Raw genomic sequence first — 22166 nt, forward strand, 5'->3', positions numbered from 1 at the left:
CCTGCACCACAGCTCACGGCAACGGCAACGCCGGATCGTTAACCCACTGAGCAAGGCCACGGATCGAACCCGAAACCTCATGGTTCCTAGTCAGATTCGTTAACCACTGCACCATGACAGGAACTCCTGATTTTTCTTTAAGAGAAATTTCCAGGAATCCAGTTATTGGATCAAAAGATATGCCTAGTGTGACGTCATGTAGTTATTAAATTAAAACGTCCCCCTATTTATTCCTTCGTGTTCATTGTCACCTTGGAATACATTTGTGAACATTTTCTTTCTCTTTTCACCCTACTTTGGCAAACTACGGAAGAAATTCCATTCTGAGTGTGATAGGGAAGAAGAATTGTACTCAGCCAGGGGCTGAGCTTTACATGCTTTTTCATGTAATCCTCATACCAGTTCTGTGGAATTCAGAGTTAAATGAGGTATATAAAGTGTTAGAGGAGTTTAGATTGGCTGAAAATTAGATTTCTTCTGGCAGAGGGCTGGGATCGTTGAGTATCACATACTAAAGTATAATAATTTATTGAGAACTTACATTATGCAAGTTGCTGTACTAGGTGCATTATATATATTATCTTATTTAATCCTCCCGCAAAGGTTCCAAAGCCCATGTACTTGCCATAGTTCTCCCCTTTGAGCTTTGGTTCCAAGGCTGCATGCTGGCTCCTCCTGTGCCTTTGCTAGATGGCAAATTCTTTTTTTTTTTTTTCCCCGAGGCTTATTTTATGATTTTTTTATTGTAGTTGATTTACAATATTCTGTCAATGTCTGCTGTACAGCAAAGTGACCCAGTTATACATCTATATTAAAATTCTTTCGCATTATCCTCCATCATGTTCCATCACAAGTGACTAGATAATTCCCTGTGCTATACAGCAGGCTCTCATTGCTTATCCACTTGAAATGCTGTAGTTTGCATCTACTAACCCCAGACTCCCAGTCTGTTCCATTCCTTCCCCCTCCCTCTTGGCAACCACAAGTCTGTTCACGTCCACGAGTTCGTTTCGGATGGCAAATTCTAAAGGGCAGGAACTTGCTATTTAAATCGTGTTACGAAGCACCATGAACGTGGGGTTCCATTGGCCACGTCCCTCCCTTTATGCTTTATGATTGTGACAGGAGACCCAAAAGAAGACTTTTGCAATTTGTCTTTATTGACGTTTTAATGTATAAATAAGCTATTTGATAGAGAATGGCTGTTTTTTGCAGTTGCAGACACAGAGAAACCTTCAGGCCACCAGAGGGCATTGCAGTCAGCCTCTATCATCTTCATTCTAAATCACAGCTGACAGACATGCCTAGTGAAATTTGTTCCCAGTTAAACCAAAAAAAGAAGCATTCTTAGACTCAATGAGCAATCTGAATAGGACCTGTGGCTTGAACCTGGCAGAGCACTACCTCGAAGCACCCTTTTAATCTACAAAAGCAAAGAATGGATTAGGTAGTATTTTGCTAAAATTATACTTACTTTTTCCTTTCCCCAGGGATCTGCCTAAACTTTTAATTTGTCATCCATAATGTAAAATCTTCTCTTAGCCAGATAGTGAAGCTAGCAGCTTTCAATATCAATTGAAATTGACAGTAGAGGAGTTCCCATCGTGGCGCAGTGATTAACGAATCCGACTAGGAACCATGAGGTTGCAGGTTCGGTCCCTGCCCTTGCTCAGTGGGTTAACGATCCGGCGTTGCCGTGAGCTGTGGTGTAGGTCGCAGACGCGGCTCGGATCCTGCGTTGCTGTGGCTCTGGCGTAGGCTGGCAGCTACAGCTCCGATTAGACCCCTAGCCTGGGAACCTCCATATGCCAAGGGAGCGGCCCAAGAAATGGCAAAAAGACAACAACAAAAAAGAAATTGATAGTAGAGAAACAACCGACACCATTTTTGTTCAGTAGCATCTACCTCTTTACTAGTTTTTCCTGACATTAAAAACTTGCAAAATTGGCTGATCCACCATTGAGTAACTCCCTCATTTCACCATCTGATAGAAGTGCCAGTGGGCATAAAAAATTATTAAAAGGCAGAGCAGGAGGGAGAAGAGGTAAAAGATATTTTGACAACCCATGAATTTAAAAACCAATTTAAATCTTTACTAAACAAGTGTTTATTAAGTTTTTTATGTAAACAGGTAAATCTTTCCACATAATCTGAAATAAATTTTCTAATATTGAAGCTTCTAAGTTGTAGCCAGCTGGAACTCTCCTTGATCTATGCCCCAGGAACATTTGAGATACTAATTTATTTCACAAATGCTTTGGGGGTTTTTGTTACTGTTTTTATTTATGGCTGCACCTGCGGTATATGAAAGTTTCTGGACCAGGGATCAAACCTGTGCCTCCAAAGCAACCCAAGTCACTGCAGTTGGATTTTGTTTGTTTGTTTTTGTCTTTTTAGGGCTGCACCAGTGGCATATGGAAGTTCCCAGGCTAGCAGGATAGGGGTCAAATTGGAGCTACAGCTGCAGGCTGATGCCACAGCCACAGCAACTTGAGATCCAAGCCACATCTGTGACATACCACAAGCTCACGGCAACACTGGATCCTTAACCCACTGGGAGAGGCCAGGGGTTGAACCTGCGTCCCCATAGATACTTGTCAGGTTCATTACCATTGAGACAAGACGGGAACTCCTGCCACAGCGGAAGCTCCACAAATATTTTTGTATCCGGGACTTGATAAGCACTGGCATACAGATATGAAGGATAATTAATCTTTGTATGTTGCTTCGTAGTTTCTAAAACAATCTGGCACCTACCCTTTGACTCGGTACTCCCTTTATGCCTCTGAGATTCGTGGGGCAGTAGATGTTATCTCCCTTTTACAGGTGGGGAGATGGACTCCAATGGTGAAATGACTTGTTCACGGTTTCACGGCTAGTGGCAGAGCAGGACTCCGGCGGAGGTTTCCTACCCCTAAATCCCATCCTTTGCCATAGCACCATGCTGTCTTCCTAGAAGAAGTGAGCCTCTTACTCTCCAGGGAGGACCTAAGGGATGTAATATGCCAGAGGACCCAGGGTTAGAAATAGACACAGTAGAGCCACTTGGTGGTTTTGATTGTTTAAAGCTTAATAAGCAGCTGAGCAAATAAGTTCAAAATTTTACCAGTACTATTTCTCTTTTTTTCCAAAAATGGAAGGTAGGTTCAGTAGGCAAGCAATGAAAAAAATTTTTTCCCTATTTGGTTGACATATTTACGAGGAATTTAACTCTTTCAAGTCTGTGAGTCCCTGCATCTTCCCCTAAGGGAATGTCCATGTTAAAAAGAGCAGGCCTAGAGAGTTCCTGTTGTGGCTCAGTGGAAACGAATCTGACTCGCAGCCACAAGGTTGCAGGTTCAGTCCCTGGCCTCACTCACTGGGTTAAGGATCTGGCATTGCTGTGAGCTGTGGTGTAGGTCACAGACACAGGTTGGATCCTGCGTTGCTGTGGCGTAGGCCGGAAGCTGTAGCTCCAATTGGACCCCTAGCCTGGGAACTTCCACATGCTAACGGTGCAACCCTAAAAAGCAAAAAAAAAAAAGAGAGAAAGAACAGACCCATCATTTGAGTGTCAAGCCTGAGTAAGGCTGTCCCGAACACAGAGGTCTTTGTGTGCTTTTCATTTCCTGGGTAATTTTTGGAATACCCCGGCTAGAGCTCTATCAGGTAGCTTCTGCTTTAGGTTATATCTCTCTGTTTAGTTACCTCCTTCCCTCGATAAATGAAGAGCTCCGAATCCTCATCACCATTACTGTGTCCCAGGCCTTACTGTGAATACTCTGTAAATATTGATCAGATGAGTATATACATTGAGGGAGCTGGAGTATAGCGTTGAATTTTGGTTTGTCTAAACCAGAGTACCTAGAGTGGCCATCCATGGGATTTTATGTGTAAAAAGTAAGGCATGGCTTCCCTAAGATTTACTGTCTTAGTAATTTCCCCACATGAAATACAGCATGGTACCTGTACTCCTACCTTAGTCTGAATAAAGTGTGAAGTATATCCAGGCAGAAGGGAGCTGGGAAGTGCACACACAGGTTTAGGAGTATGTAAGCAGAAGGAATACGGCATAATTAAAACAGGAACGTTGGTATCATCCTTATCACACGTTGGTTTTGCTGTTGTCCATCTGTCCTCCCATTCCTGGAGTGCAGTTTTCACTTTTGTGTCTCCAGTACCTAACAGTCAAGACTTAATAGTGGTGCTTAATAAGTCTCGTTGCCTCATACCAAAGATGGGTGTGCTTCTGCTCATCAAGAAGTCAAAGAATTTTTTTGAGTACCTGCCATGTGCCAGCAACTTTGCAATAGGGATACTTCGAGCAGAACAGACGAGATGCCTGCTCTTGTGGGACTTGCATTAGAGTGGAGGGAAATAGACAATGAGCATACAAACCAGTACAGTGACTTCAGGTGCAGTTAAGTGCCATAAACAACATAAATTAGGGGAGTTCCCATCGTGGCTCAGTGTGTTAAGGAATCCGACTAGGAACCATGAGGTTGCAGGTTCCATCCCTGGCCTCGCTCACAGCGTTGCCATGAGCTGTGGTGTAGATTACAGACACGGCTTGGATCCCACGTTGCTGTGGCTCTGGCGTAGGCTGGTGGCTTCAGCTCCGATTCGACCTCTAGCCTGGGAACCTCCATATGCCTGTGGGAGCGACCTAAGAAATGGCAAAAAAGACCCAAAAAAAATAAATAAATAAATAAAAATTAGGGAGCATATCCATCTAACATATACTAATGATATTTTAGTTACCAGCATCCATGTGAGAGAGTATTCAGACAGTGTGTGCATGCGCTGATATGAGGGAGGTAGGAGAACAGCAGAGCAGGCAGATCACCAAGCCACGCGGAGATAGGAGAAAAACTAGAATGTACGAAATCAGAAAGCACTGGGGGAAACTAAGGTCATAGTGGCAGCATAAATGTGAAACTCCCAACTAATCCTCTGAAGAAATATAAAAAGTAGTAAAGAAACAGGTGAAGAGAAAAGCTAGACTGCAGTATAATGTCATTAACTAAGGGAATCACTGTGCCAGGTTAATATGTGTGTGTGTGTATTGTGATGACAATCGAGACTTTCCCCTCAGGTTTGGATCTTTGTATTTGACTGTGTGGCAGGTGATAGGAGACCAGTCTTTCTTCTGCTCAGACGTCATAGGTTCCGTTCCTCAAGTTGATTGACCCTCCTCACAAACAGTGTCTCCTTTATCTGAGATGCCGATTGGGCTTTGCACGTGCTGTGCTCAATTCCAAAATACTGATTCCACCCACATGGTTGCGAAACCATACATAGGACCTCCCTGACCCGTCTCGGTCCAGAATGCGCTGTCTACATACAGACTGCCACGATTCTACTCCCACTCATGAATTTGGTGCCCTTTCCCCCACCTACATCAGGAGGTTTCAAATTCCCCCAAATCAGAACTTGGTTCAGAATGGAATTTTAAGCATGACCAATTAAAATCTAAAGTAAGCGAAGCTGTCGCTTTTCTGTTATTTTCTTTTTTCTTTTTTTTTTTCTTCCTATGTCTGTGAGCCTATCCTTCGTGACAGTGCTTCCCCCTCCCCACCCCGCCCTCTTCTGATGGTGCTTTTTTAAAAAACAAAACAGTTTTATTGAGATGTAATTCACATGCCATATAATTCATCCATTTAAAGTGTACAATTCAGTAGTTTTTAGTGTATTTACAGATGTATGGAACCATCACCACAGTCAATTTTGGAACATTTTTCATCATCTCAAGAAGAAACCTCATATCTTTTAGGCTTCATCTCCCAGTTCCCTCCCCCGAGGGCATAAACAACCGCTAATCTACATTCTGCCTCTTTGGAGTCCTCTGTTCTAGACTTTAACATAAACAGAATCATATAATACGTGGACCTTTGCGACAGGCTTTTTTCAATTAATTCAATTTAATACTTTTAATGTTCATGGAAGTTTCAGCATGTATCAGCACTTCATTAGTTTTTGTGGTTGACTGATACTCCAATTCATGAACAGAGAACATTATCCATGCATCTGTTGATGGACATTTGGGTTGTTTCCATTCTTTGGCTATTCTGAATAATGCTGCTATGAACATTCATTTATGAATTTTTGTGTGGACATATATTTTCATTTCTCTTGGGTACCTACCTGGAGGTGTAATTACTTGCTGTTGTAGTAACTATATGTTTAATCATTAATCAGATTGTTTTCCAGAGTAGCTGTTCCATTCAACATTCCCACCAGCAATATATGAGTTCTCATTTCTTCACATCCTTGTCAGCATTTGTTATTGTCTTGCTTATCCTAGTGAATGTAAAGTTGTATCTTATAGTGGTTTTGACTTGCATTTTCCTGATGACCAATAGTGTCAAGTTTCTTTTCATGTGTTTATTGGCCATTTTATATCCTCTTTGGAGAAATGTCCATTCAGATCTTTTGCTTATTTTTTAACTACATTTCGTCTTTTTATTATTGAGACATAAGAGTTCTTTATATATTCTGGTAAGTTCCTTACCAGATACATGATTTGCATACTTCTTCCATTCTGTGGATTGTGTTTTCACTTTTCCTTTTTTTTTTTTGGCTATGCTTATGGAATATGGAAGTTCCCAGGCAAGGGATTGAATCCGTGCCACAGCAACAGTCTGAGCCACTGCAGTGACAACACTGGAACCTCACTGCACCACAAGAGAACTGTTTTCACTTTCTTGATAGTGTCCTTTGAAGCATAAAAGCTTTAAAATTTCATCTAGTCCAATTTATATCTGTTTTATTTTGTTGCTCATGTTTTTATGGCATATTTAAGAATCTGTTATAATGGAGTTCCCCTTGTGGTGCAGTGGAAACAAATCCAACTAGGAACCATGAGGTTGCGGGTTCGACCCCTCGCCTCCCTCAGTGGGTTAAGGATCCGGTGTGGCTGTGGCATAGGCTGGCAGCTGTAGCTCCAATTGGACCCCTAGCCTGAGAACCTCTATATGCCACGGGCCCTAAAAAGCAAAAAAAAAAAAAAAAAAAAAAAAATCTATTGTACATCAACTATACTACCAAAAAAATCTTTATTGGACCTAAAAAAAAAAAAAATTATTGCCAATTCCAAGATCATAAAGATTTACCCAAGGGGTAACTCTGTTTTTTTCTAAGAGTTTTATAGTTTTAGCTCATACACTTAGGTCTTTGATACATTTTTAGTTAACTTTAGCACATGGTGTGAGGTAAGGCTTCAAATTCCATTTTTGCTTATGGATATCCAGTTGTCTCAGTACCATTTGTTGAAAAGCCTGTTCTTTCCCTATTGAATGATCTTGGCACTACTGTCAAAAATCACTTGACTGTAGGCATATGAGTTTATTTCTAGACTCTCAATTCTATTCCACTGACCTACATACTTTATGTAGCACCACACTGACTTGATCACTGTAACTTTGTAGGAACTTTCTTTTTTTTTTTTTTTTTCTTTTTGAGCCACACCCCAGGTTAGGGGTTGAATTGGAGCTGTAGCCACTGGCCTACACCACAACCACAGCAACACCAGATCTGAGCCACGTCTTCGACCTACACCACAGCTCTCGGTGATGTCAGATCCTTAACCCACTGAGCGAGGCCAGGGATCAAACCTGTGTCCCCATGGATCCTAGTTGGATTCATTTCCACTGTGCCTCAGCGGGAACTCCTGTAGGAACTTTTGAAGGGGTGAGTCCTCCAACTTAGTTCTTTTTCAGAATTGTTTTGGTTGTTTGGAGTCCCTTAAAATTCCACTTGAATTAGAATCAGCTTGTCGGAGTTCCCATCATGGTGCAGCGGAAACAAATCTGACTAGAAACCATGAGGTTGTGGGTTCGATCCCTGGCCTCGGTCAGTGGGTTCAGGATACCGTGTTGCCGTGAGCTGTGGTCAGAGAAGCGGCTCGGATCTGGTGTTGCTGTGACTCTGGTGTAGGCAGGTGGCCATAGCTCTGATTAGACCCCTAGCGTGGGAACCTCCATATGCCATGGGTGTGGCCCTTAAAAAAAAGGACAAAAGGACAAAAAAAAAAAAAGAATCAGCTTGTCAATTTCTCCTAAAAAAAAAAAACAAAAAAACAGCTGGAATTCTGATAGGAATTGCACTGAGTGTGTGTATCCATGTGGTGAATATTGCCATCTTAACAATGTTAAATCTTTGGACCTATGAACAAGAAGTGTCTTTTCCATTTATTTAGATTGTCTTTAATTTCAGTAATGTTTTGTAGTTTTCAGAGTAAAAATTTTGTTTTTGTTAAATTTATTCCCAAGTATTTTATTCTTTTAATGCTATTGCAAATAGATTATCTCCTTAATTTCATTTTTAGGTTGTTTGTGGCAAATATATAGAAATACAGCTCATTTTTGTGTTTGAGCTTTTTAATTTTATGGCCTCACCTGTGGCATATGGAAGTTCCCAGACCAGAGATTGAATCCAAGCCACAGCTGTGACTTAAGCTGCAGTTGTCAGATTCTTAGCCCAATGAGCCACAGCAGGCACGTGTGTGTATTGATCTTGTATTCTGCAACCTTGCTGAACTTACTTATTAGGTTTTTGGGGTTTTTTTTTGTCTTTTGTCTTTTTAGGACCACACCCACAGCATATGAAAGTTCCCAGGCTAGGGGTCTAATCAGACCTACAGCTGCCGGCCTACACCACAGCCACAGCAGCGCAGGATCCGAGCTGCATCTCTGACCTATACCACAGCTCACGGCAACACCGGATCCTTAGCCCACTGAGCAAGGCCTGGGATCAAACCTGCGTCCCCATGGATACTAGTCGGGTTCATTAATCACTGAGCCAAGACAAGAACTCCCCATTTATTGGTTTAATAGGTTTTTAGTGAATTCCTTAGGATTTTCTATATACAAGATTATGTCATCCAAGAGAAAAAAAGTAAAAATCTTAAAAAAAAAAAAAGATTATGTCGTCTGAATATGGAGGAGTTTGTATTTCTCCCTTTCCAATCTGGATGCCTGTTATTTCTTTTTCTTGCCTAATTGCACTGTCTAGAACTTCCAGTACAGTGTTGAATAGAAGTGGTGAGAACAGACATCCTTGGCTTGATCCTAACTTAAGAGAAAATAGCCAGTGTTTCACAACTGAGTATGATGTTAGCTGTGGGGTTTTTTTGTAGATTCCGTCCATTCTTTCTTTCTTTGCAATCAGTTCTCAGGAATATGTGATAGTACTCTCAAACACCGTTTTTCTAATATCATTTGCCACTTCTTTATGCACTAAAATGCTTTCATTTATTACTTTGTTTTGTTTTAACCATTCGTACAGAAATCGTAGAGAATGGTAAACATCCCTGGCCACTTTAAACATGATAGAGTACATATAATTCAAACACTACTTTAAAACTTGGACATTGTTGTGATGTGTTAGTGTGCCGGCTAATACCTTTGGGAGATTACTGGATGGTTTGTCCCTTCAAAAAATCACTCAAACTGCTATGCATTTTTCATTTCTCTATCTTTTTACGAATACAGATTGTCCTGTCCCTAGTTGTTAATTGGCACTTTTTCTGGCCTTAATATGCCTGCCTCTGAGAACATGCTATTCTGGGGAGCAGTCTGCCAGAGAACCAAAGTATTTAGAAATGTTCATAAAATAAAGAGTAGAGGAAGAAATCCTCCAGTGAATAAAGTGCGTGGACTTTCCAATGCCTTGTTCAACCACTTAAATACCTCTTGTTTCCTAAGTCCTCCGTTCTGCTGTACATGAATCACTGTCAGATGTGAGGCATTACCGTGTCGTAAATACATTTATTTTTTAAAAGCTTATTCTAGTCCCCTCCACCTCATCCTCACTCCTAGTCAGTTTTCATGAGTTGAACTCCCTGTTTCTCTTACTCTTCCAGTATATAAATTCATAGCAGCCTCAATCATAATAGCCAAAAATTCAAAACAACTTACTATTGAATACATAACAGTTTTCACATTAATTAGCGCATCTGAATACTATATGCAGCATAAATGTGAATATATATGTAGCTATATACAATAACATGGCTGAATCACACAATGTCAAATAAAAGAAGCCAGACATGAAATTTAATGTATTATTCCATCTACATAAATTTCAAAAACAATGTGAGAAGGCGAGACGCCAGTTACCTTTAGGGAGGGAGGTAGGTGAGTAAGACATCCTTAAAATAAGGCAGAAAGGTAGGAAAAAAGAGATGAAAATAGACATACCAAGCAAATGATAAACCAAAGGGAAGTTGGGTGATATTCAAGGAAAGAGCATTTTGCAGGATAGGAGAGGTCATGAGTTATCCTGGTCATGGATAAAACAGCAGAAAGAGATAAGATTCCTAAACCTAGATGCACCTAATAACCGAGCCTCAAATACATAATACAGATTTATAGAATTACCAAAAAAAAAAGGGACAGGTCACCTGGAGATCTTAACATATCTCCTCAAGAAAATTAGATAAAGACTATTTGAGCAATATCTCATAATTATTCATGCCCTCCCCAGTTAGAAAATACATTTTTTTTGGCCACACCCAAGGCATGTGGAAGTTCCTGGGCCAGGGATCGAACCTGTGCCACTGCAGTGACAACACCAGACCCTTAACCTAATGCACCATAAGGGAACTCCTAGAATGTACATTTTCAGGCACTCTTAGGTTTTGTCTTTTTAGGGCCACACCCTCAGCATATGGAGGTTCCCAGGCTAAGGGTCTGATCGGACCTGTTGCTGCCGGCCTATGCCACAGCCATGCAACACCAAATCTGAGCTGTGTCTGCGACCTACACCACAGTTCATGGCAATGCTGGATCCTTAACCCACAGAGTGAGGCCAGGGATCGAACCCACAACCTCATGGTTCCCAGTCAGATTCATTTCTGCTGCGCCATGACAGGAACTCCAGCTCTTAGGATATTTGTAACAACTTACCATCACATACTGAGCTGATTTCTATCTCCCTGAGGTTTCTATCTTCTGTTCTTAGTTCTGTTCAATGGAACCATAAAGACATGTTGCTTTTCCAATGACACCGCTTCCCATGTTTAAAGACAGCTTAGGTGCCCAGTGAGTCTTCTCTTCTTACTAAATATTTTCACTTTACCTTGTACTGTTCCTTCCAGGACATAGATTTACTTTCTCTTACCCTCCAGGTTATTCTTCTCTGAATATATCCAGTTGACGGCTCTCTTTGTCTAGAGCTCATCTCTCATTTCAAAAGAAATTATCACTGTGCTAGATGTGATATACACGTTGCCCCGTTTAGTCCTTATAATAACCTTATGAGGCAGATGGTGACATCTTTATTTTACAGATCTGGAAAGTTAGAGATGTTTTCCCAGTGTCACATATTTGGTTTGACCGGGTAGGCGTGATTGAAAGGGGACCACCACATCTCTGTGGATGGTGGTGCCTTTTATTGGAATACAAAACACTGGTGATCGTGATGGAGCAGGTACCAAAGACTTGGCTCTGACAGTTTAGTAGTTTAGTAGCCTTCTGAAACCCAACATGTCCCCAAGGTCTCTTTTCCTGTATAAAAATCTGCTGTTCTGCCAGTGCTGCTCATCTCTGTGAGAGGCAGCACCATTCACGCAGCTGTTCAGTCCCCAAACCTCAGAATCATTCTTTCTCCTTGCTTCCACCTTCAGCAAATCCTTCCAGAACATATTGCAGGTCCTGCTGTTTCCTCTCCCACCTCCACCTCCACCTCCACGCTTTTATCCCTCTTGTCTTGACGACAGCAACAGCTTCTTAACTGTTCTCTCTGCTTCTACAATTCCCCCACACGTTTTCTCAACATTGGAAATTGGATCCTGCCTTTCTCCTGCTCTCATTGCTGCAGTGACTTCCAAAAAAATTAGAATAAAATCCAGACTTGGCACAGCCCCCAAGGCCCTTCGTGATCTCACCCCAGCTATCTCTCTGATCCTGTCCCATTCTTGCTTCTGTGCACGCGCACACATACACACACACACACCCTGTGGCTACGTTCATCAAGTAGCTGGCTTGGAGTCTTTGTACCTGCTGTTTCTCCTGCTTCCCTGCATTGTCACCTCATTCAGTACTGCTCAGGTTTCCCCTCTTCCGAGGCCCCTGATCACTCTAAAATTGCACCAGCCACTCCCTATTCCTTAGCTTGCATTATTTTTCCGCATAGCACTTATCACTACTTCTTGATATTTTATTATGTATTTATTTATCTGTTCATGATCAGTTTCTCTAGGATTAGCTTCTTTTTTTCTTTTTGTCATTTTTGGCCACCCCTGTGGCATAGAAATTCCCAGGCCAGGGATTGGATCTGAGCCACAGCTGTGATCTGCGGCAATGCCAGATCCTTATCCCACTGCACTGGGCCAGGGATTGAAACCAAGCTGCCACAGAGAAAATATCTGATCTTTAACCCACTGTACCACAATGGGAACTCCCTAGGTATTTGAGTGGCTATAACCTCACCGTTCAAAAATCTTCAGTGGCTCCTCATTGCCTAGAGTAGGGTTTCTCAGCAATGACACCATTGACATTTTGAGCTAGAAAATTCTTTGTTGTGGGGCCCTGTCCTGTGCATTGTGGGGTATCAGCAGTACCTTCATCCTACCTGCTACGTGTCCGTAGTACCCACCATCAAAAATGTGGCCACACATTACCAAACATCCCGTGAAATAGACATCATCTGGTTAGAACTGCTGGCCTAGAGCAAGCCAATCTCTAAATCAGATTCATCTGGAGATCTTTAAAAGAAAAAAGCAAATCCCAAGCCTTCTCAGAGGCCTGTAGGTTCAGAATCTTCTTAGGCTTAGGTCTAAAGTGGCTGGTCAACAGGTACAAGGGGCTTGCTGGACTGAGTGAGAAACCCGAAGCCCTTCCTCGTCCAACTGCTCCCTGCCTTTCTCAACATTGCTTTTCTTTTTTTTTTTTTTTTTTTTTTTGTCTTTTTGCCATTTCTTGGGCCGCTCCCACGGCATATGGAGGTTCCCAGGCTAGGGGTCAAATCGGAGCTGCAGCTGCCAGCCTACGCCAGAGCCACAGCAACGCAGGATCCGAGCCGCGTCTGCAACCTACACCACAGCTCACGGCAACGCCAGAACCCTGACCCACTGAGCAAGGGCAGGGATCGAACCCTCAACCTCATGGTTCCTAGTCGGATTCGCTAACCACTGTGCCACGACAGGAACTCCTCAACATTGCTTTTCTGTCACCTAATCCTCCAGCTACACCAGGCTGCGGTGACTCCCTTCCTCTGCGTGCTTTTCCTTCCCTGAAGCAGAGAGGGCGCCGATGCTTCTTAATACCACATCCTCTCTCTCCATTAGTGACAAAACACTTGTTGAATCGTGACTATGCACACAATTAAAAAAAAGAATTTCCCAGCCTTCCTTTCGGATGACAGTGGCCTCCTCCCCTTCGCCGCCTCATCCTTCTTAATTGGCTCAGGTTATGCGGGAATGCCTTCTGGTTGTATAGGCTGTAAACAACACGAATGGGCATCTTTGACCCTCCCCCCCCGACCCCCCCCCCGCAGAAATAATTACCATCAACAGTTTGATATAAAACCCAACACTACCCTCACAGGAATTAACATCAGTTTATTTTCTACATAGTCATCTGGTGTTATTGATTCCTTATTCCCTAAATAATGTTCATCCAGCCTTTTTTTTATTGAGGAATTTAAGGGCACATTTTAAAAAAAAATATCCCTTTGTAAGGAAAAGAAATCCTGAAGTTTTAGGTTAGGAGAGCCTTGTGGAATGCACTACCCTTTAACCCCAGTCCCATTCCTCCTGAGTTTGAGTTCTTGTTTTCCAAAGGATGTTGAAAATCTGTTCTTCTCCTTTCGTCCTCTACGAGCCAGGTTAAAGTTAGGTCATCATGACTGTGTGATCTTCAGAGAGGAAGCACCTTATGTTCCTTAGGACAGAGGCACCTGCTGGCTCAGTAGGCAACAGGCCTATAATTTAGGGGTGGCATATATCATTTCCAGTCCAAAACGTTTACCAAATAGCATTACTGTAGTCAAGGCATCGTGGAGACACTGCAGGGTGTATAAAGAAATAGGAGGCAATCCTAGCCTCCAAGAGGCTTGCGGTTTATTTTGAAAGATACTCAGCAATACAAGATTGTTTACCTTTCTTCTGCTTTTTTTTATTTTTGGGCCATGACGGCCTGTGGAAGTTCTTGGGCTAGGGATCAAACCCATACCACAGCAGCAACCCAAGCAGCTACAGTGACAATGCCAGATATTTAACCCACTGTGCCACAAGGGTACTCCAAAATTGTTTACTTGTATGTGAAAATTAGTATCTATAATATCCCTATATTGTAATTTCTTCATATATAAATATCTCATCAGTGCAGCTAAACTGCGGACTCCATGAGGACAGAGACTTTATCCTGTGTCTCATTGCATATCCCAACACAAAAACTCTCATTTGGGTTTAAAGAAGATACTGAGTTGGAGTTCCCATCATGGCTCAACTGGTTAAGGACCTGACATTGTCTCTGTCAGGATGCGGGTTCGATCCCTGGCCTTGCTCAGTGGGTTAAGGATCTGGTGTTGCCATAAGCTTTGGTGTGGGTCACAGATGCAGCTCAGATCTGCTGTTGCTGTGGCCTAGGCCAGCAGCTGCAGCTCTGATTCGACCCCAGGTCCGGGAACTTCCATATGCTGCAGGCGCGGCTGTAAAAAAAAAAAAAAAAAAAAAAAAAGACGATACTTAGTTATACAGATGATAATGTTCCTGAGTTTCAGCCTGTCTCTTCCATCAACAGTGAGCTTCTTTGGAAAAGAAATAGCATCAGTTGCCAGAGGTTTACTGTGAGAATGCTTGTGCTGTCAGGAGGTGTTGGCCAACTGCCTCACCTGTAGAGCGTAGACCATGTCTTGTGTTCCTCCCCTTCCCGGCCCTCTGTCTTCAGCCAAGTGGGCAGAAAGGTGAAAAGGAGAACTTGGATTCAGCCGCGAGAGTCACAGATGTGCTGTTGGTGACTTGTGTGAGTCACCCTCTCTCAGCATGTTTAACTCTGAGCTGGTTCCCCCGCTCACGTGGGATTGGGGTCAACATGACACCCACTGAATGACAGTCAGGGTTGTGTGCGTCCGTCTTATCCCTTATTCGGCTCTTCTCCTGAGCCAACCCACCCATCCAATGCCAAGTTCTAGAGCTAGCCCTGTTACAGCAACCTGAACTTTGATAATTTTTCTAGTCCATACTCCTTATACCCAAGCAAGTTTAGCATAAAGTACTCCCAGTTACATGACTGGAAATTCCATACCTTCATACACACATTTCCCCACTGAAGAAAACGTCGTCCCGTTAGATAAATGGATGAAGACAAAAAAGTCACCCAGAATTCTACCACCATTGTTAATATTTAGTGTATTTTTCATTTATTTGCCTATGTGTGTCTATGTAAAGCGAGGGTTGAGATGTACACAATTACAGTTTTGAATCACAGTGTAACAGGACATTTTGCACTATTTTTTTTTTAGGGCCACACCTGCGGCATGTGGAAGTTCCCAGGCTAGGGGTCAAATCAGAGCTACAGCTGCTGGCCTGCACCACAGCCACAGCAACACCAGACCTGAGCCACATCTGCAACCTACACCACAGCTTGCGGTGAGGCCAAATCTTTAACCCACTGAGCGAGGCCAGGGATCGAATCCGCATCCTCAATGATCGTGCTCGGGTTCCTTTCCCCTGAGCTTCAACAGGAACTCCAGTTTTGCACTGGGCTACACTCTACCCCAGACTATATACCTCGTTCCCCGTGGTGTGACGTGGTTTGGTAAACATAAGTTGTAATGGTCCACCCTGCTGTTCATGCAAACCAATGAGTGCCAGGATCTCCACATCTCACAAGTTAGGAGCCGTGATGGGGTCGGGAGAAAACCCGGAAGTCTCCTGTCCAAATGCTCTGCTCAGGAAGAAGGGTCAGGATATCTCAGACTCATTCTCGTGGTTGAGACCCAGACTGGCCCTGACACGGCTCAGGCTCCAGTCTCAGCTCCCCCACGAATTGGCTGTGTGACCCCAGACAAGCCACTTTGCCTTAATTTTCCCATCTGCAAAGTCAAGATGACGTAGCTCCTTCTTCTTAGGGTTTTTGGGAGGATTCAGTGAGTTAATATTTATAAACTGCATAGGACAGTGCCTGGCAAATCCTTCATATTATGTAAGTGGTGACTGTTTTTCTTAGCTGTGGCTGGAGGTCCTAGAGTGGGAGGGGGAGCCGTAAGATTTTTATTTCGTATGCCTCTACTGTGATTTAACAGCTTTTATGCCTTTAGAGGAGGTCCTCTATCTCACTTAGGAACAAATGTGCTGTTGCTTCAGTATAAATATTAGAATTTAATTTAATTCAGAAGGAAAGGAAATAGATTCAAGGAAAAATTATCTCAGAAACTTAGCATATCATTACTTTTCCCCATCAAAAATGCCAAAAGCCTGATTCCTCTTGATAAATATGCCATAGAGCTCTCCTAAGGCTCTGAGATGCCAGTTTGTAAAAGCCTCTCATAGGGCCCTCTACGTGAGCTCCGTTACCCCTTTTGCTTCTAGAAAATGTCCTTTTTTTTTTTTTGCTTTTTAGGACCACACCTGCAGCATATGGAGTTTCCCAGGCTAGGGGTCTAATTGGAGCTATAGTCTCCAGCCTACGTCACAGCCACAGCAATGTGGGATCCGAGCCGCGTCTGCGACCGACACCACAGCTCATGGCAAGGCGGGATCCTTAACCTACTGAGTGAGGCCAGGGATCAAACCTGCGTCCTCATGGATACTAGTCAGATTCATTTCTTCTGAGCCACAATAGGAGCTCCTAGAAAATCTCTTCATCTAAGTTGCTTTTCCAAAATCTTAGACAGGAAAGTAAGTTGTTTTTTTTTAATTATCACTGGGCACGGTAGCAAGCTCCCTGGACACAGAATCAGGAGACCTGGATTCAGATCCCAGCTGCTTCCTTAGTTCTTTCACTGATTGGGTGGTTTTTGACAAATCACATGGCATCGCTGAAGCTTGGTTTTTTCCCCTCTGTACATGGGAATGGATGTTGTACATCACAGCCATGGCAGGATGCTAGAGGATTAGATTAAATATAGTAATGAGCAAGGAAGTGTCTTAGAAATTAAAAGGCATCATACGGTTGTGTCATTCTTATCATTAGAGGGCGTAGCATAATCTCATTGCTCCGATTCCCCATCTGAAAGGGGTTTTGTTTTTTTCATTCTCCGGCATGTCTCTGGAGTGTGCTTTCTGGAAGCATGCCATGTCCAATAGCTAAAGATGCATCACAATGAACAGATAATTGCAGGGTCCAGTTTTGTGTTTCCTCTTGGCTCCCACAATGGTCTAGCTTGTTTAGTTCTATCCAGGGGAAGCAGACCCATTATCTTTTATTGGATCTTGTTCTGTCACGTCCATTAACTCTTAAGTTCCAACGGAAAATATCTCTAATTAGGTAGAGATCTACATTTCATGTGACTGGCATGGCCTTTTTAGGGCACCTACTGTGTGGTGCCATGTGCTCCCTAAGAGACAGGCTTGTAGCTTTGGTAACTGAAACCTCCTTCCATGTGGATAAGGCAGGGGCAGTGCTGACTGTTGATTCCTCTTCTTCTCTTTGCTTCTAAATCCCCTGGGCACGTTGGTGGGATTACTGAGAGCGAATTCCCTTGGCGCTCAGCTATGACTTTTGTCCCTTTATACCATGAGATGTCAGTTTAAAGAGGATAGTACCGGAGTTCCCGTCGTGGCGCAGTGGTTAACGAATCCGACTAGGAACCATGAGGTTGCGGGTTCGGTCCCTGCCCTTGCTCAGTGGGTTAACGATCCGGCATTGCCGTGAGCTGTGGTGTAGGTTACAGACGCGGCTCGGATCCCACGTTGCTGTGGCTGTGGCGTAGGCCGGTGGCTACAGCTCCAATTCGACCCCTAGAGGATAGTACCTAGAGAACCGCATGTTTTAATATCCTTGTGCCAGAATGATTTACGGCCCTGAGCACCGTACCCATGCCTGCTGGGAATGGGATATGGTTATCCGTTTATCAAAAAACATTTATCGAAGGAATGCCTTTTAGATGAGCGTGAATGCGTTTATAACATCCACATCCGCAAAAACCTGTTTTCAGGCCCCGTTCTGTACCAGTACTGCTTCTGCCCCCGCAGTAGAACCTACAGTTTGGTTTTACAGTAAAGAGGGAGCAGTTGTGGTGATCTGTCTCCCTCTCTCACCCAGTCCTCCTTGTGAATGGCAACGATTTGCCAAAAGGCTGGCAGGGGTTGGGGGTGAGTCCACACCGTGACCAAATCTGGCCTTGAACCCAGTGTCACTTGATCAGCATGTAGTAAGTATCCCAGCCACGTGCCAGGCATACGCTCCGTGCGGGAGAAACAGAAATCAATGGAGCCCGGCCTCTGTCTGTGGTTCGTGATTCAGTAGGGAACACACACGTGGAGTGAATGGCTAGGAAGGGGGGTGGGTCAGGGGTAACAGGGCACTGTGAGAATAGCAGCCGTGGTCTGGCCCGCCAGGCCTGTGCCCCATGCCACTTAGCACCTGCTGGTCCCCTGCAGGAGATGGTACCCCCTACCATTTCCACTTGGACAAATCCTCATCTGACCTTCCACATTCAGTTCAAAGGTCATCTTCTCTGGAAAGCTTTCCTGATAATTCTACCCACCCCTGAACCTGTTTTCGCAGAACCCTGCATTAAATGGTCAGTTTGCTTGTCCATCTCACCGTTTTTTGATGCTATACTATGTTTAGCACTGTGCTTAGCACAAAATTAATTGGGCCCTTGAGGGATTGACTCATCTGATTCCCACAAAGCAAACTCACACGAATCTAATCTATTAACCCCGGAGTCGTTTCCGTGAGGAAGGAAAGAAGGGAACAGGGATTCTACCTGAGGGCTGGGTCTGCGTGGTAGTGAATTTTACGTCCTCCGGGCTAGGCTAGGGCACCCACTTGTTTGGTAAACACCAGTCTAGACGGTGCCAGGGAGAGGTTTTCAGATGTGATTAGCATTTCCACCAGTAGACTCTGAGGAAACAAATCACCCTCCATCAGGTGGGTGGGACTCCAGCAGTCAGTTGAAGGCCTTCAGAGAAAAGACTGAGGTCCCCAGAGCAGGGAGGAATCCTGCCAGCAGTCGGATCCGATTCCGCAACCCTGGGGCATTCCCTAGTGGCCTCCAGGTTAGGACTCAGCATTTTCACTGCTGCGGCCCGGGTTCAGTCTCTGGTGTGGGAGCTGAGATCCCACATCAAGCCGCTGCACGCCATGGCCCAGACTACAACCCTGACTCCTGTCAAAATTCCCAGCCTGCCGACCTTCCCTGCAGATTTCCAACTTGCCAGCCCCCATAATCACATGAGCCGAGTTCTTAAAATCAATCTCTCTATAAATACATCCTTTTGGTTCTGTTTCTCTGGAAACCTGGACTAATAATATGGTCTCGTGTGGAGACTTCTACTGGAACCGCAGGAATTAGTACTCTGAAAGTTGTGGATTTTTTTTTAGGGCTACCCCCACGGCACATGGAGGTTCCCAGGCTAGGGGTCGAATTGGAGCTGCAGCTGCCAGCCTACACCACAGCCACAGCAATGCCAGATCCGAGCTGCATCTGCCATAGCTCACGGCAACGCCAGATCATCCACCCACTGAGCAAGGCCAGGAATCAAACCTGCATCCTCATGGATGCTAGTCAGATTCATTTCCACTGAGCCATGATGGGAATTCCCAGAGTTATGGATTTTTGATCAAAGTCATCAAATCTTAAGCTTTTGGACTTGAAAGTGCTCTAAAAGATTATCAAAATTATAGTTTCATTTTATTATTGAGAAAACTAAGGCTCAGAGAGGCCAAGTTTCTTATTCAAGGTCACCCAGCAGAGAAATCATTGTAATAGGTGAGACTGGTACTTGGTCTTCTGACTTATCTCACTTTTTTTTAAATTTAATGATTTTTATTTTTTTCCATTAATAGCTGGTTTACAGTGTTCTGTCAATTTTCTACTGTACAGCAATGAGACCCACTCACACACACTCATATACATGCCTTTTTCTCATATTATCATGCTCCATCATAAGTGACCAGACATAGTTCCCAGTGCTGTGCAGCAGCATCTCATTGCTTATCCATTCCAAATGCAATAGTCTGCATCTATTAACCCCAAATTCCCAGTCCATCCCACTCCCTCCCTCTCCCCCTTGGCAACCACAAGTCTATTCTCCATGTCCATGATTTTCTTTTCTGTGGAAAGGTTCATTTGTGCCATATATTAGATATCAGTGATATCATATGGTATTTGTCTTTCTGACTTACTTCACTTAGTATGAGAGTCTCTAGTTCCATCCATGTTGCTGCAGATGGCATTATTTTGCTCTTTTTTATGGCTGAGTAGTATTCCATTTTATATATATACCACATCTTATTAATCCATTCATCTGTTGATGGACATTTAGGTTGTTTCCATGTCTTGGCTATTGTGAATAGTGCTGCAATGAACATACACGTGCATGTGTCTTGTTCAAGGAAAGTTTTGTCCAGATGTATGCCCAAGAGTGGGATTGCTGGGTCATATGGTAGTTCTAGGTATAGTTTTCTGCGGTACCTCCATACTGTTTTCCATAGTGGTTGTACCAGTTTACATTCCCACCGACAGTGCAAGAGGGTTCTCTTTTCCCAAACCCTCTCCAGCATTTGTTATTTGTGGACTTATTAATGATGGCCATTCTGACTGATGTGAGGTGCTATCTCATGGTAGTTTTGATTTGCATTTCTCTAATAATCAGTGATGTTGTTACCTCACTTTTTATATATCAAAAGAACATCAGTGAAAATGAAACAGATAGTGTCTTTACACTGTACCTTGATTTATGATGGCATAAGCAATAAATATCTTTTCCAGGTCTGATTTACATGTAAAAGAGCCATTCTGGGTGTTCCCGTTTTGGCTCAGCGGTAATGACCCGACTAATATCCACATCCATGAGGATGCAGGTTCCATCTCTGGCCTCTCTCAGTGAGTTAAGGATCCAGCGTTGCCGTGAGCTGTGGTGTAGGTCGAAGACGTGGCTTAGATCTGGCATTGCTGTGGCTGTGGTACAGGGCAGCAGCTGTAGCTCCAATTCATCCCCTAGCCTAGGAACTTCCCAATGCTGCGGGTGCCGCACTATAAAACAAAAAACAAAAAACAAAAGCCATTCTGGTTCCATTACAGAGAATAAAAATGTTGGGGTGGGGATTGTAGAAGCAGGGGAATAGATTAACAAGCAGGTTTATAAAATCAACCAGCTTGCAAACCCCATTTGTTACCTGCTTAAGGAAATCCTCAAACCCTCCTAGAATGATGCTTTTTATTTCCCCAATTAATTCTAAGAGAAGCACCTATTCCTACACTAAAACTAGGGAAGGTCCTGCAGCCTCCTGAGCCGGCAGCCCCTCTGTTACTCACCACTTCCCCGCAGGGCAGGCTGTACACTTAAATGTGGCTGGTTGACTGCCTTTGGTTTTGAAAGACACCATGAAGACCTTCCCTAACAGCTGTTCTTTTTTAATGTTTGAAATTCATCCATCAGAAGCTGAATCATCTATGGTTAAGGATTGTCCTGGATAAGCGAGGAAGTTCAGCAACTTTAGGAAAGAGGCTGGAAAAATTGTTGTAATATTTTGGTTTATAAAATTCTTGTGGGAGGCTTTGGTGGAGATGGTGGAATAGGAAGCAGAAGGACTGTCTCCTCACCCCGACAACTGCTCTGGCACATCTGTCTCATGTAACTATTTTGAAACACTGAAGCCTGCTGAAGGCTTGCAACTTCTAGGCATGGCCCAGAAAGAGAACTTATATAAAAATTGTTTTCTTCCAATTAAAAAAAAATGTTTAAATACATGTAACATGAAATTTACCATTGTAGGAGCTCCTGTTATGGCTCAGCATGTGAAGCCCAACATAGTGTCCATGAGGATGCAGGTTCAATCACTGGCCTCGCTCAGTGGGTTAAGGATCCAGTGTTGCCGCAAGCTGTGGCATAGGTCGCATGTGCGACTCAGATCCAGCGTTGCTGTGGCTGTGGCATAGGCCTGCCGTTGCAGCTCTGATTCAACCCCTAGCCCACGAACTTCCATATGCTGCAGGTGTGGCCTTAAAAAGAAAAAAAATTACCATTTTAAGTATACTGTTCAGTGATATTAAATACATTCATTATGTTG

The 22166-nt window shown here is 43.5% G+C and overlaps 2 long non-coding RNA genes across 2 annotated transcripts in view; one reads left to right on the forward strand and one right to left on the reverse strand.

The window, feature by feature from the left end:
- LOC146403107 (uncharacterized) overlaps nt 1-22166 on the forward strand; it is a 39014-nt gene that overhangs the window by 13186 nt on the left and 3662 nt on the right. The gene's annotated exons all lie outside the window — the stretch shown is intronic.
- Nucleotides 1140-11816, reverse strand: LOC146403108 (uncharacterized). The gene is made up of 2 exons (XR_014803027.1): nt 10887-11816; nt 1140-2988 (listed from the first exon to the last, which is right to left on the reverse strand). It is a non-coding gene; the product is annotated as an uncharacterized LOC146403108 (long non-coding RNA).

The sequence above is a fragment of the Sus scrofa genome, chromosome 5, assembly GCF_054392235.1.
Source record: "Sus scrofa isolate SSC_HxYL_T2T_F1_AM1 chromosome 5, Sscrofa_HxYL_maternal_Yorkshire_Landrace_v2.0, whole genome shotgun sequence".
NCBI lineage: Eukaryota > Metazoa > Chordata > Mammalia > Artiodactyla > Suidae > Sus > Sus scrofa.